Here is a 14,723-nt window from a genome sequence, read left to right on the forward strand (position 1 = left end):
TAAAAGCAAGAAAATACCAGCAGACTTTGCCTAAGAATATTGCACAAAGTGTTATCTCATGCTATGTTGGTTCTTAATTTTTGCCTAGAATTCTTATGAACCTACCTGCCATTTGGTTCTTGGAGTTTAATTTTTGCCTAGAACTTACATGAATCTTAGTAGTTATATGAACACAACTGCATTTAACATGTACTAATCAAAGAATAGCAAAAGAGGAAGAAGCCAAGTCAAGAGACACTCTATCCTCCCATAAATAACAGCTCTCTTATGAATAGCCTCATGGGTAACTGATCTGACAAAATCTACCACCTTGAGAGGCAGGTTTTTCATTAACTAAGCAATTCTCCGATTTTACTCAAATGCTTGGAAGAAAACCAGCACACACGTGAGAGTAGTAAATTATTCCTTCAGTCACATTATGGGGTTTAACTAATCAAACATTGACCTTTTAATATGTAAAATGCACTACTGAATATACAAAGCAAATAGGACATATTTTCTGCCTTCAAGTTGCTTACTATTTAGGCACAAATAAACCATAAAAGATAATATGTATTGGAGTGAGAGAAATACAATAATAAAAGGTAAATTTAAATTATGATAAAATAAGGAAATACTTATCTCATTGAGATGGAGGGGGGCTTCTTAAAAGATGGGATTTTTGAGCAGAAGCCTTGTAGACCTGATACACTTAAGAAGAAATAAACTGTGAAGAATCCAACAGACAAGATTTGTTCAGGAAATGATAAGGCATTTGATGTAGCTGAGGGATGGGATATGAAATAGGAATAGAGAGAATGACTGGACAGAGATATGGGAAACAAATCAAGAGTCAGTGTAGCACAGTGGTTACAAGTGTTAGCCTTAGACTTTGGTTTGACTGCTGACTCCGCTAATAAGCGACTAAGTTTGAGTTTCTGCACACTCGGCCCTCAGTTTTCTGATCTGTAAAATGAGACTAATGGTTACCTGGTATTCTAATAGGGAGGACTGAATGATACAGTTTATGAAAAACTCTTAACAGACTACTTGGCACAAGACAAGAACTCAATAAATGGTGTCTACTATTATTACTGTTGTGTTGCGATTTAAATTATTATATCATAGATAGAATTGAATACTAAGTTAAGAAAGTTAGATGTTTTACTAAACAAAACAGCTCCAGGTATAGAAGTGAAATTTTACCCCAAAAGAAATTCATATCTTTTTTTCAAAAATAGCTATTATTTCTGATTATAAAAATAATACATATTGACTGCAGAAAGTCTGAGAAGCATAAAAAGAAAATTAAAAACTACCCATTATCATGTGGAGAAAAGGGAACCCTCCTACACTATTGGTGGGAATGTAAATTGGTGCAGCCGCTATCGAGAACAATATGGAGGTTCCTTAAAAAACTAAAAATAGAACTACCAGGTGACCCAGCAAGCCCACTCCTGGGCATATAGCCAAAAAAGATGAAAACTCTAATATGAAAAGATACATGCACCCAATGTTCATAGAAGTACTGTTTACAATAGCCAAGACATGGAAGCAAACTAAATGTCCATCAACAGATGAATGGATAAAGATGTGGTGTGTATATATATATATATAGATAGATATATAGATAGATATATATAGATATATATCTATCTATATATATATATATATACACACACACACATACACACAATGGAATATTACTCAGCCGTCAAAGAATGAAATAATGCCATTTGCAGCAACATGGATGGACCAAGAGATCATCATACTTAGTGAAGCAGAGAAAGACAAATATATGATATCACTTAAATGTGGAATCTAAAAGAATGATATAAATTAATTTATTTACAAAACAGAAATAGACTCACAGACATAGAAAACAAACTTAGGGAAAAGGGTTGAAGAGGGATAAATTAGGAATTTGGGATTAACAGATATACACTACTATATATAAAATAAACTACAAGGTCCTACTGTATAGCACAGGGAACTATAGTCAATATCTTGTAATAATCTATAATGGAAAATAATCTGAAAAAGAATACACACACACATAACTGAATCACTTCACTTTGCTGTACACCTGAAACTAACACAGCATTTCAACTATGCTTCAATTTTAAAAAATGATGTCATATACAGGTCAGCACTTTATCAAAAACAAAACCAAAAATGAAAAACAACCATTATCCCATCAAAGATAACTACTACCAATAGTTTAGAATATTTTCTTTTTTGATAGATTTCTTTCCAGTTATTTCTGTGCAACCTATGAACTACCTATCTGGCTACTTACCTATCTATTTACCTGTATATATTTTCTAAAAATGTACTTTACTATTTCACTATTTTTTACATGGCTAGAGAAGAAGTTAAAGTCAATCCTCTGAAAGGGAAGACAAAAGGGATGAGCAGAGAGAAGCCAAGATGAGAGACAGTTTTAGACTTAGAGAAAGACAAGGAGGATGAGAGGGAAGAAGAGAGGAATCTGAGGAAGAGACAGAAAGACAGAGATTTATTTCCTTGACTTCTGACATCTTTCTCATTTTTGGTTGTGAATTTCCTCAAGGGGTGAAATTACTTTTGTCCTTCAACTAGAGTCGTATCCCGTATTAAAAAACAAGACCTATGGTTAAATAAGGATCTCATTTTTTTTTCCAATTCTACTTTTCAAAACTCCCTTGAAAAAGAAAATGAGAACTCTACTCCAACTTGCTTTAGTTCAACATTCTAACAAACAGCCAAGGTTCCTCACTTTACATCCTGTTTCTAACTTAAGAGCAAATCTGCTATCAGAATCAGACGAGGAAGGACAGTGCCACTGAAGACCTTCTCAGCTCAGTGTCAGCCCCTCTTCGTCAGTGGCCATTCACATGTATTTAACATGTCAGTTCATCTTTCCAACCAGGCACTGCATCTCTTCAGAGCTCTATTTCCCAAATGGTGCCAGCAATAAAAATTCTGTCATTAACACTGAACCAACACTAACTATATAAAAAGATCCACTGTCGAGTGCATAAAATTTATTCCTTTTTTAAAATAGTATTTTTATTTTTAGCATCCCTTGGTGCTGACTACATTTAATTGGTTGACTCAGTCATCAATCAAGCATTCGCTTATTTTCCAAATGAATACTGAGTGCCCTGTGCAGTAAAAAGAGCCTTGGCTCTGTAGGCAGACCAAACTGAGTTCAAATTTTAGCTCCATTATTTAATAGTTTTGGGACACTGGGCAAGTAACTTAACTTCTCTGAGCCAATGTTTCTACACTGTCAAATGGGGATAAAAATATCTATCTTATTAAGATGCTGTGAAGATCAAATAATTTTAAAACAAACAGTATGCAACAAACGTTTTTTTCTCCATGTTTTTACATGCTGCAGATGTTAAAGATGATTAAGATACAGACCCCCCCTCCCCCATCCAGCAGAATCTTAGAGATTAAAAAGGGTCAAACTACAGAAACAGTTGTAATATATTAAAAAAAGTGATAAGTGATAGCAGGGATAAAGAATGCTAGCGTGGGTCAAATGAGAGCTCATATCTTGTTAGAGGATCAGAGAAGATTCCACAGAGGAAGCAGCATGTGAACTGAACTAACTTATTTCAGAGTAGGTAGACAAAGTGAGAGGCAGGGACTTAGAATGGAAGGTAGAAAGGGCACCCCAAACAAAGGGGATAGTTGGACCAGATGATGATATGATGACAATGACAATGATAATAATGAAAATAATGGTGATGTCAAACATTCATTCAAGCGTACTATGTTCCAGGTACTTTTCTAAGCTTTTAAATATATTAACTACTTTAATCCTCAAAACAATCCTAGGAGGAAACTGAGATGCAGAGATGTTAAGTTCTTGCTGAGGGTCACAAAGGTAGAAAACGGCAAGGTAAGCGTTCAAACCCAGGTTGTCTGTCCCCAGAACCTGCACTCTGACCCACTACCCAGACTACTTCTCTAACAAAAGCACACAGGCAAACACTGCCTAGGATTCCACGAAACAGCAATAAACCTTCACAAATGAGTAGCTTAACTTCAACCATTAAATCAACAAATACATATTTATTGCACCCCTATATTTTCTTATTTGATGATCCAGGCAGAACTCTTTCAACATAATTTAAGGGCTGTAATTACTCATTTATGTTTAAAAATCATTTCAATACATTTTCATTAGAACTGAGTACTCATTCAGGAAACCCTGCAGATATTTATTACGAGGCAGCTGACATGCACATCCATGTAATATACTGTATTTGTAATGGATTCTAAAGAAAAAAAAAAAACTTGGAAAGAAGAAAAAAAGGGAAGGAGGAAAAGAAGAAAAAGCAGAGACCTATCAATCATAAGAGGGTGATATAGCGGAAAAATCTTGGAAGACCTGTGGGGTTCTAGTCTTGCTCTCTCTGACCAGCTGTGTGCACATATCACATTTCTTGAGCTTTTAACACTCAGGGCATTAGAGTTTTAAGACTTTGTTTCTCATTTGATGACCATTCACAATTGTACTAATTCAAAAGCCCCAAAATCCTCATCCTGTCACAATTTAATGTCTTCACATGGTACTTTACAGATATGATAATAAGTTTTTAACATATCTTTTTGGAGGGCTACCTTTCATTACTAACAAATGGCTGACCTGATGCAAAAGTAAAAAATCACCTGAAACATATACTGCTTCTACTCAGCTGCTGGTGCTCTTGTGTCAAAAGGAAACTACAGCCAAAGAACAAAACCCTCACTCTTTTTATCCAAAGCCAGAGTTATTTTCTCTCTCACATTGAAATCTCATTTCTAATGTTCCATGATATTAAATTTATAAAAATGAGTATGAAATCTTTTGAATTTATCATGTGCCTACACCAAAAGGACAATTGCAAGAAAAGCTATCTCATCTCCCATATGCCAGAAAAAGGTAATCACAGGAAGTTAAAACAACTTCCTATGATAGAGCATAAGGTAGCATTTCAAATATTCCACTCTCACTGAATTAAAACTTAGATTTTTATTTGATTTCTGAAAGAGACTGAAATTTATAATATTAGTTATGACTGTTGGTTTCATTTATAAACCAAGAAAGTAGTCTAAACATCTGTTTGATTATCACCACTTCCTTTCATTATGGGAGTCCATTATAATTGGTTTGATAACTGGATTTGTCAATTATACAGTCCACACCAATCAACCACAATGAAATGCTTAAGGAACCAATGGTATAAAACTAAAATTCCTTTTTCACGTAGTTATCACAATTTTAATATAATTCGTCCATATGTGGAGATAAAAATCTGCCAGTGGTGAAATTATTTGGAATAGGCAAGAAATTGGCGCTGGAGAGAGTAAGATTGGGGGAGTTACTATTATCACAAGTACATTAAAGTAAATGTCAACACAGTGCATCACAACGTCCCCGACACTGGACCGTAGGTGCCTAACATTTACGGCGTAAGCGCTAGAGTGTCTAGTAAAGAAGAAACTCTTACGGTAGCATTCTGAAACAAGTGTTACTAGGTTAAACAAGAAACTACTTATGCCTTGAACTTCTTTTTATTCAAAAGGTTAAAAACCATTTGAATAAGGTTTTATAAAAGAAAAAAATAAAGCATTTGGGAACATTTTAAAGAAAACCACAGAGAGAAAACATTTAGTAGTTAGAAACAAAACTGGTATTATGATTATAATAAATGTAAACTCTTGGTCTATATCATTTCAGTAAATACTTAAGGAGTAATTAGATGTGAATGTTTTTTTCCCCTCCCCAAGTAAATCCAGTAACATGAAAACGCCATTTCTTTTTACTCCACTAGAGGGTAGTCTCTCAAAACCAGGGCTGGAGTCATGAATCCAACCTGTTTTTGACCTGTTGATAAATTAATTCTCATGTTGCGTCCTTTTCAACAAGATGTTTCTCTAGGATGCTAATTAAGGTTGTAAAACATACATTTTTTAAAACTGCTGCCTATTTACTCACAGGTGTCCTTGCAGAAACATACATCTCTATGCTTTTCTGTGTTTCTTTTCAAATCTCTGATAATTCAGCAGGTGTTTTACATGTGGTATATATAGTATATTTTCCTGGTAAGTATAAATTCTGAGTTAATAGGTCTTAAGAACAAAGAGAAATCATTTTCTTGAGGGTTTAATTTTATTGCAGGTGAAGTTCTTCCCCAGAGTTAGTAAAGCATGCACCCTAACACACACACACAGATACCTACTAACACCCTGACACACGTACCCATTCATATGTGGCTGGCAAATTAATTTCATCACATAAGGAGAAGTGAGTGAATGTTAACCAGAAAAATATATTTTTAAAAATACCCTCTTAATATGCCAATGTTGTGAATTATAGAGAAGCAAATATATGCTTAATTTTTAAAAACTGGTCAGTCCAGGTCAGAAATGCCATTGCTTTAAAAACAAACAAAAAAAGTGTTATTGAACAACAAGCACATATGCTAAATTAAGTAGGACCTACAGAAAACCAAATGCCACTCAAACAGTTTTAAGCCGCTCTTCTTAAATAATACAGCCCTTGGTGAACTTCACAGAGAAGGAGTCGGAAGCTCTGCATCCCTCTCAGGTGCTTTTAATATTTGGGAAATCCTTATTAGTAATGTGTCCTGCTATTTCCAGAGAGAAAACACAGTTTCTCTGAATGACTGAGAATCCAAAAATGGGAAAACTTGTCAAAAATTCCTCCCCCTCAAAAAAAAGGAAGGAAGGAAGCAAAAAAAGGAAAGAAGAAGCGGGGGGAGGGGGAAGGAGGGAGGGAAGGAGGGAGGGAAGGAAGGGAGGAAAAAAGGGAGGAAAGAAGGAGGGAAGGAAGGGAATGATACCTAGGAAAATAAGCAAGGCTGTTTCACTTATTTGTATCCTAAGTAGCCGTGTCACAGAACAGACAGGTTGTTTCAGCCAACCAGACGGGAGCAGCTGCGAGCGCTACATCTTGGCAGTCCGAAGCGATTGGCTCCTCTCTGGGGAGTGGAAGGTGTTCAGTTATTAATGACCGCTGAGCAGGCAGCACCATGTCAGTGTGACAACCGATCGGGCGAACGATGCACCACTAACCACCATGGAAACAAGGAGAAATAAAGCCAGCTCCCAGGATCTCTCTTCACTGGATTGAGGGCTTCAGCCTGCCGACTGAGAGAAAGAGTTCCAGGGAAAAGAAGGAATCCCAGCTGCAGCCTCCCGCCTTCGTTTACATTTTAGAATACAGAGATAAGATTGCTTGCATGTGTGCATATCTATAGTACACGTTTGTGTATACTTTAGTACACACACGTATGCACCTATTTACACCCGGGCAAGAACACAACCATGTGATTATAGCAACTAAGGAGCTGAGGAATCCAGCACGCAGGGACACAGAAGGTGGTGTAGCACAGAAACCGCTTTTACAGGGTAAGTTTGAAATATGCATTTCTATATAAATATGCTCTATTTCTTGTTTAGTTGATGCTCTTTTTTTTTTTTACACCTAAATTCTCCTCTGACGTTCTCTTCCTGTCTGAATTCTGAGAGCAGTTTTCTTTCCATTTCATTTTTGAGAGGAAATTCAAATGCAAAAGCCCTCTGGCTCTGTGTATGCCTAGCTGTGTTTGTGGGATTCTCCAACATGAATTTTACTAGCTTGAACGCCCATCAGAGGATGTGAGTGGGAGAGAAAAAGCAGTGCTGGGGTGGGGGGGAGGAGGAGAGAAAGGAGGGACAGAGAAGATAAGGGGACAGTGGGAGAGAAGACCAGAGGAGAAAAGGAGAGGGAGAGGGGGCGAGGGAATTTTGCTTTCTCTTCACAGTACTTGTAATGAAAAGCAGATCACACATCATTCTGTGTTTTGAAACCAACCCCCCAAATGGGGCATTTTTCTCCCTTTCACCTAGTGGTTGGAGATTTAACACAAATGCTGCTGTATGTCAAGAGCCAACACCACTAAGCAGAGTGGCAGAATGAGCATATCACAAACAGTTACTGAATTTCTGCCAGGCTACATCTTACGGATTGGGGTAAATGACTTCCCTTTAATAACATCCCCTCGCTGGTCTGAAGGGACAGTGCAAATGTCTGATTGCTTATGCAGCTGCAACTCTAGGTAAAAGGATCCCATGAACCAGAAGAGTTCTAATCTTTTTTGGTAATTAACAGGATCACAGCAGGATGGCTTTAAAGTACATTTCCTATTTAAGAAGATTGTTTGTTCAAACCAACGGCTATATTCCCTTTGCTGTTACTGAGCTAGAAGGCTTCATTCGCCTCTAATTTATTCATTTTTAACAATATGTCCTTGTTTCCGTGCTTTTAATTTTCGTGAAAGCAAGCTATGAGAATGAGTTGAAGCTTCCTCATTTAGTGAAAAGGGGACAATGTGGAAAAAAAAAAAAAAAAGAAGTAAGGATTCAAAATATCTATCTAGAAAACAGTGTGCCCTGGCACTATAAATACTGCTTATACCCTGTATTTCTCCTCTTTAGCTTCAGGAGCAATGCCTTTGAGACAGAATTACTCTCAGTAAACTATGAGCATCTATGCAGCGATGATTCATGGTATACAGTGTGGGTTAATTTATACTTCCAGTCGTGTGAAAGGAAGCCAGCTACTTAGAATATGCTTTCAAACAGACAACGTCAATTGAGGATGTTATGGAAACATTCACTACCCCCTTTAACGGATCCTGTAAAGATATTAAAGCAAACCAAGTATTTACATTTCATCTTCTGCAGCTCCCTCCTCCTTTCCTTTAGGTCAACTAACCAAATAGTTAATGGAGACTGCTTCTTTTGAACTGCACGTTATTTTTTTTCTACAACCGTAATTTCAGAGTTTTTATTCGTTTTCTAGTTTATAATATGAGCCAAAACCAAGAGACAATAACCAGCCACTTAGATCCTGCCACTTTCCCATACATGTGTCAAAAAATGAGTCACTTTACAGTATGCAATGTAAGAAGTCAATTAATTCCAGGGACCTTTGTAAATGATGACAAAAAAGCAGCTCTGACAATATGCCATGGGCTTCGATTTTCCCTCTGTAAAATGAATAAGTTTAAGACGAGGTTTCCTGCCCAGAGTGAAAAATGAAAGGTGCTGAAGCATTAGCTCAAAATATTGGCAAGTTTGCTCGCTCTGTCTCAAACGCCACACGCAATCTATAGGAAAACAAAATGATTCATTACAAAGAGGAAAAGGTATATTTCCTTTTCTGCTATGCATTAGAAGTGTGCCTTCTGCCACAGAACAGATCTGATATTTTTGAGGTACCTCCTAAGTTCCTAGCCAAGAGAAAAAGCTTGAAGCAGATATTCAACCTCCGGATTTCAAACTCCTGTATAATGTAGCATTGCAGTATTGATTTCAGTTTTTCCTAGACCTTTTCTGGGGACACTTTCCATACCAAACACACACATTCTTAAATCCTACCCAACCTATTTTAAAATTGCAGTCAATGACACCTAAGAACAGTGGATTCACTCTTTAACCTTGGTAAAGCTCACATACATATTTTGTGGATTACAGAGATCAATAGTGTGCCCACTTGAGTCTGAGAAATACAATCACTCTAGAACCCCGGGGTTGTCACTCAGTGTGTGCCAGGGAGTTTGGTGATCTGATGAGCATCTACCAATGCCAGATGATGGACATACGAGCATGCCTGCAAGACTTAACCACAGTCTCCCCCAATCATGTAGTTATACCAGAAATAATAGCTTTCTGGCAAGACAAGCTTCAAAGAACCATGTTTTCAGAGTGTTGCTTTTCACAGGCAACATGCTGAGTTAGAATGCTGATTAGTAGGTGGAATTTTTTTCTTTGGTTATTGTTGCTGCTGTTAATAGCTTAAAAAACAGTGGTATCAGCTTTCTAGCCCAGCAATTTATGGACCTATGAAAACAGTAATCAACTTATAATTCACTAACTGTATTTTATTATTTTTGATCTTTTTTACACCTACTCCTTTTTTTTTTTTTTTTTTTTGGCCACAAGATGGGTTCGATGTTTTACTTTCTTCCCCCAACTCTGAATTTTTTCTGGTGCAAAATGCCTATGTAAAATGACATTGCGATATTTATTACAAAATAATTATGTTGATGAGAAAGGTTTGTAATCTGAGTTAAAAAATAACACTTATGTAAGTTAAATAGTATTACTTAATTAGCAGCCCCTGAAGATGGTCATAGATGAGATATCTGCTGGGGAATCTGAAGGAGATCGTTGAAAAGGAAGCTAATAGCATGCTAAAAAATGAGTCCCTACTTCTAGCCTCAGTGAGGATGCCCCCAAAGAATGATTTAAAATAATGTAGCTCCAGCCAATCTGGAGAAACACTGGACACATCTGCAGCCACTTAAAATGTTCCATGGAGACCTGCTTCTGAGGGTTTAATCACTTATGTATCCCTCCTCGGTCCCATGCAACTAAATAAAGCAGGTAAACACGAGGCAACAGATCAGTATATCTCGTCAGGGCTGCCAAAGGTAAAGCTCTTTTATGCTGGCTGCGAGAGCAGCACTTAGGAAAGCTTCCCAGTGTAGCAACTGAACACAGGTCCTGTGCACGTCTCCCTGGCTCTCTTCTGATGAAGTGATGTCTGGTTGGACACCTAGCAAGTAGTACATGACAGTAATCGTTCCCTCGGCCACAAAGTAAAAGGAAATCAAACTTCATATAAAGAAAGTAGGTGGTGCCAGAGGATAGAAAAAGTAACAGGGAGAAATATAAATGTTTCTTTAACCTGATGGGAGGGGTAGAAATAGATCTCAGTTGGCGCTATTTAGAAGTCATTAAGTCAAGGGGAGCAGAGATGACAAAATGTTCATCTCAAATTTTGTGAAGAAATGCAGTGCCCGCCGGGCCATCTACTGTATTTGCATAATTGTCATATTTGTATATAACTGTTTGCTACTATGTTAATTTATCTTTAGGTTGTGATGAAGGAGGGCTATTTTTTAAGGTGCCATTCATGAAAGCACATTACACAACCTCAGCGTGGGGAAATGAAGAAGGGGAAGAGATTTTCGTATAATAGTAGAATTTTAGGATTGAATGGGACCTTTGGTAAATGGTCTAATATGCTCGTTTTACTGGGGAAGAAACTGAGGCCCAAAGGGTTTAACATCTTTACCTCAAATCACTCAGCTCCTTATTGGAGGCCTAGGGTAGAACCCCTCACAGTGCTCCCTCCAGCAGCCTGTTAAAGGTCTGCCTACTCACTCTTCCAAAGATAATACTCTTTAAAAAGTAAAAGAAAAGACTCATAGATATATGCAAAAAAAAAAAAAAAAAAACTTAAGGAGGTGTTTATCCAGATAATCAAGTACTCTAAAAGTAAAAGCAGACATTCAACAATAGAAGCCATATGATTTGTTAAGTACCTCACAACCAAATATTTGTCTTTGGGATGTAGTCTACTATATTCTGTAATAAGTCATAAAAATTAGAGATTTGCCCTGTTTTTAAAAACATCTTAATAATAACACTGCTCTCCTTCACCTATAGAAATTCAGCTATTGATCAGCCACTGTAAGTTTTCCCAGGAATTCTGAAGAGACTCTCCAATCCTTTTTTACTGGGTTTACCAGTAATATTTTAAGGCACTTACATGTGTCCTCTTTATATGCAGTGTCCATTCTCAGGCTTTGCTTCTACACCTCACAGAGGAAATTCTCAGAATAGCAATCCCTACTTTCCTCTCTCCATCTCCCTCATTCTGCCTTACGTTTTCATTTCCAAAGTTAAAAGTGAGAGCCTTTGTAGACAGTGACATACCTCCTTAATTTCACAGCCCTATTTTTTTCTTTTTGGCAAATTTCTCTGTTTCTAAATGTGCTCTCCACATTTCGCTAAGATAATAGCAATGAACGGACCCAAAAACTTTGAGGAAGTAAAGGAGGATACAAAAAAATAACACAGCAATTGTGACTATTTGTTTAAGAGCTATACTGTGTACAGAGTAAATGACATTTGCTCCTCCCAACAACCTGCTGAGGGAGTAATGATGATCACCTCTCTTAAGATTGGAGAATTAAGTTCTGTGAGGTTAGAGACTTGTGACAGTCAGGGAGCTAACATGTGGAGGAGCTGGGTAGCCTCACTCCAAAGATGGTACAGCAATGATCATAGTACCTGGCACTCTGTGAGCCCATTAGTAAATATTCGTTCCCTTTTCCCTGAAATCCCACTCTAGCCTAACCCTTCCAAGTTTTATGCCCTTTGTACCATACCACACTATATGTGGATAGATTTCTGCAATTAAAAATCTGTACTTCTTAATTTACATCACAGCTAATAATATGCCCAAGTTAAATTAAAAAAAAAAAACCACACACACAACCAACATCTATTCTTGGAGAAAAAGATTCATGTCTTCTACCTACTCATCCATATGTTTGTCTGACAGCATTAGCACTCTGATAAACAGATACTTGGCAAAGGTCTCAAAAATTGGATAAAATGTGATGAGTAAATTATTCAGGCATGTTCCAGGTTGTTGGAAAATTAAGAGCAAAGTCCTCAAAGTCATTTGAAGCACCACCAATGGATAAAGTTGACTAGAAAAGCAGCTTCTTTGGCATCTCCTTTCTAGTTAATCTTGGAGAGAAAATGGCACACAAAGACCTCAAAATGCCAGTAAATTTATTCAGATTATTCTGAGGGCCCTTTCTAACGGAGATTTTATCTTTCAAAAGTAATGTCATCCTTGGAATAAATGAAAATCCCTGAAACACATGTTCTAAAGGTTATCATGTAAAGCTTTACTTGCAGAAGGTGAAGCATTCTACAGATAATCAGCTACTCTGTTTAAGAAGGGGTGTAAACATCACCACTTTTTTCCATGTCTGCATTGAAAAGGCCCATGGACTCCCCAGTGACCCACTGAAAGGCTTAGCATCAACAAGCAATATTTTCTATTTCCAGAGGCCTGAAACCCCTGGGATTTAATTCCCTGAGGAGTGAGAAAGGAGGCAGTGTTTCCTGACTTGTACAAAGCAGTGACTCCAGGAAGGGGAGAACATATGCCCCTGGAACTGAGCCTGCTAACGGGCCATGGCTAAGCAATGGCCTTCAGCAAGTCTCAGGACTTGCAACACCTGCCAATGACATGAGTAATACTGAATATTTTCATTACAGAAAATACTTAAAGAGGCCTCATTTGCATTGTGGTAGAGAGGACTGAATGCGCTTTATTACAAACGCTCTCTAAAATTAGGAAATTAAATTAATAAAATGACTACAAAGGAACAAGGGCAAATATTCTAGTAGATTCATTCCACTGGTAAAATTTGCTCCGTAATATCTTACAGTCTCGTAACACTGAAAGGTCAGGGCATTTAAATTACATTGTCAGAAATTTACTTTTGTTACGAAAAACTAAAAACTCAAAAAAATGCTAACAGCAGACATGTATTTTCAGAGGTACAATTCATATTGGCCTTTATGTCATTAGAATAGTTTTCTCACTGCTATATTCATATTCCCAAGACATATTGGTCTTATCATTGTTTGCTAACAATGTCTCTGGGCTCCATGTTTAATTCTATTGTCATCAAAAAATCAGTCACTCAGAAACACCAAATACTGAATATATTCTACAGAGTATATGGGACCACAATGGACTTTTTTGAAATTTCAAATAGTTGCAGGAGGTAATTTCATTTTGATTTTGATTTCTACAAAGACCAAGGGGTTAATGTCCTTACACTGCACATGTTTAAGGCATTGAGAGTAAAACAATGGAGTGGGTGAAAATGGGCCTGAGTGTAGGTTGCAATGCTGTATCACTGAAGAGAAAGTGCAGTAGAATGGAATGAGAAAAACAATGCTACAACCATATATGCAAAAGAAATATATTCTAAGCATTTAGAAAACTTGGAAGCTCTTTTCCTAATAATTCTTGAATGAAAAACAAGTAAAATGCCATTATAAGATAGAGCTTAGATTGTATTCATCCATCAAGTCAATTCTTTGTGTGAATAGCTGAACTGATTCACTTACCAAACATACAATTTATATTTGTTCCTCTTACTGTAGTCTATCACCCACGCATTTTTTACACGAACACTACAGCGGCTCAAAGAGTGTCATAAGGTGATGTTCAGCTAACTTTTTAAAATCAATGAGGCATTTGCCAAAGTACCATTTCCTTAATCAGTTACTTTACTTTTAACAAGCAAGCAAATTCCATATAAATATCAAAGTCTCATTTTTCATTTACACTATAAACTGTGTCACACTCTGCTGCTGTTGGACAAAATGGTCAAAGAAATGAAGAATTACATGTTTTATGACATAAAATACTGTTAGCAGAGACCTAATGAGTTCAAATCGCATTATGTCTCTTTGACAATCCCTTATTGGCTAAGGGAATGACCACAGAATTAGCAGATCTCATTTACTAAATACAGGCATTTTCCGTGCCCAACACTGCTGAACACTTCACGTGAATTTTCTCATTTAACCCTCATAATAATCATATGAAGCAAGTTTATTATTATTATTATTTTAATAGTAATTATTATTAATCCCATTTTACAAATGAGAGAAATAAGGCTTAGTGAAGAAAAGCAACTTGCCTCACCTAATTAAAGGCAGAACTGAATAAAGGAACCAGGTCAGTTTGGCTCTAAATATCATGCCTTTGTACACCAGGCAACACTGCTTCCCTGTTGGTATTACCTAAATATAACTAGTCTATACTGCCTTCCAGGAGTCAGATTCTCTTTCCAAATACAATCACCCCA

At 36.9% G+C, this 14,723-nt stretch overlaps 2 protein-coding genes across 5 annotated transcripts in view; one reads left to right on the forward strand and one right to left on the reverse strand.

The window, feature by feature from the left end:
* The window catches only part of IMMP2L (inner mitochondrial membrane peptidase subunit 2), a 629,217-nt gene that overhangs the window by 155,440 nt on the left and 459,054 nt on the right, over positions 1-14,723 (reverse strand). The window lies entirely within an intron of this gene.
* LRRN3 (leucine rich repeat neuronal 3) overlaps positions 1,651-14,723 on the forward strand; it is a 43,125-nt gene continuing 30,052 nt past the window's right edge. Inside the window, exon 1 of the mRNA XM_082400051.1 lies at positions 1,651-7,392. The gene's annotated coding sequence lies outside the window, so the exon portion shown is untranslated. The remainder of the gene's footprint in view (positions 7,393-14,723) is intronic.

The sequence above is a fragment of the Balaenoptera borealis genome (genome assembly GCF_965194805.1).
Source record: "Balaenoptera borealis genome assembly, chromosome: 7".
Lineage (NCBI taxonomy): Eukaryota > Metazoa > Chordata > Mammalia > Artiodactyla > Balaenopteridae > Balaenoptera > Balaenoptera borealis.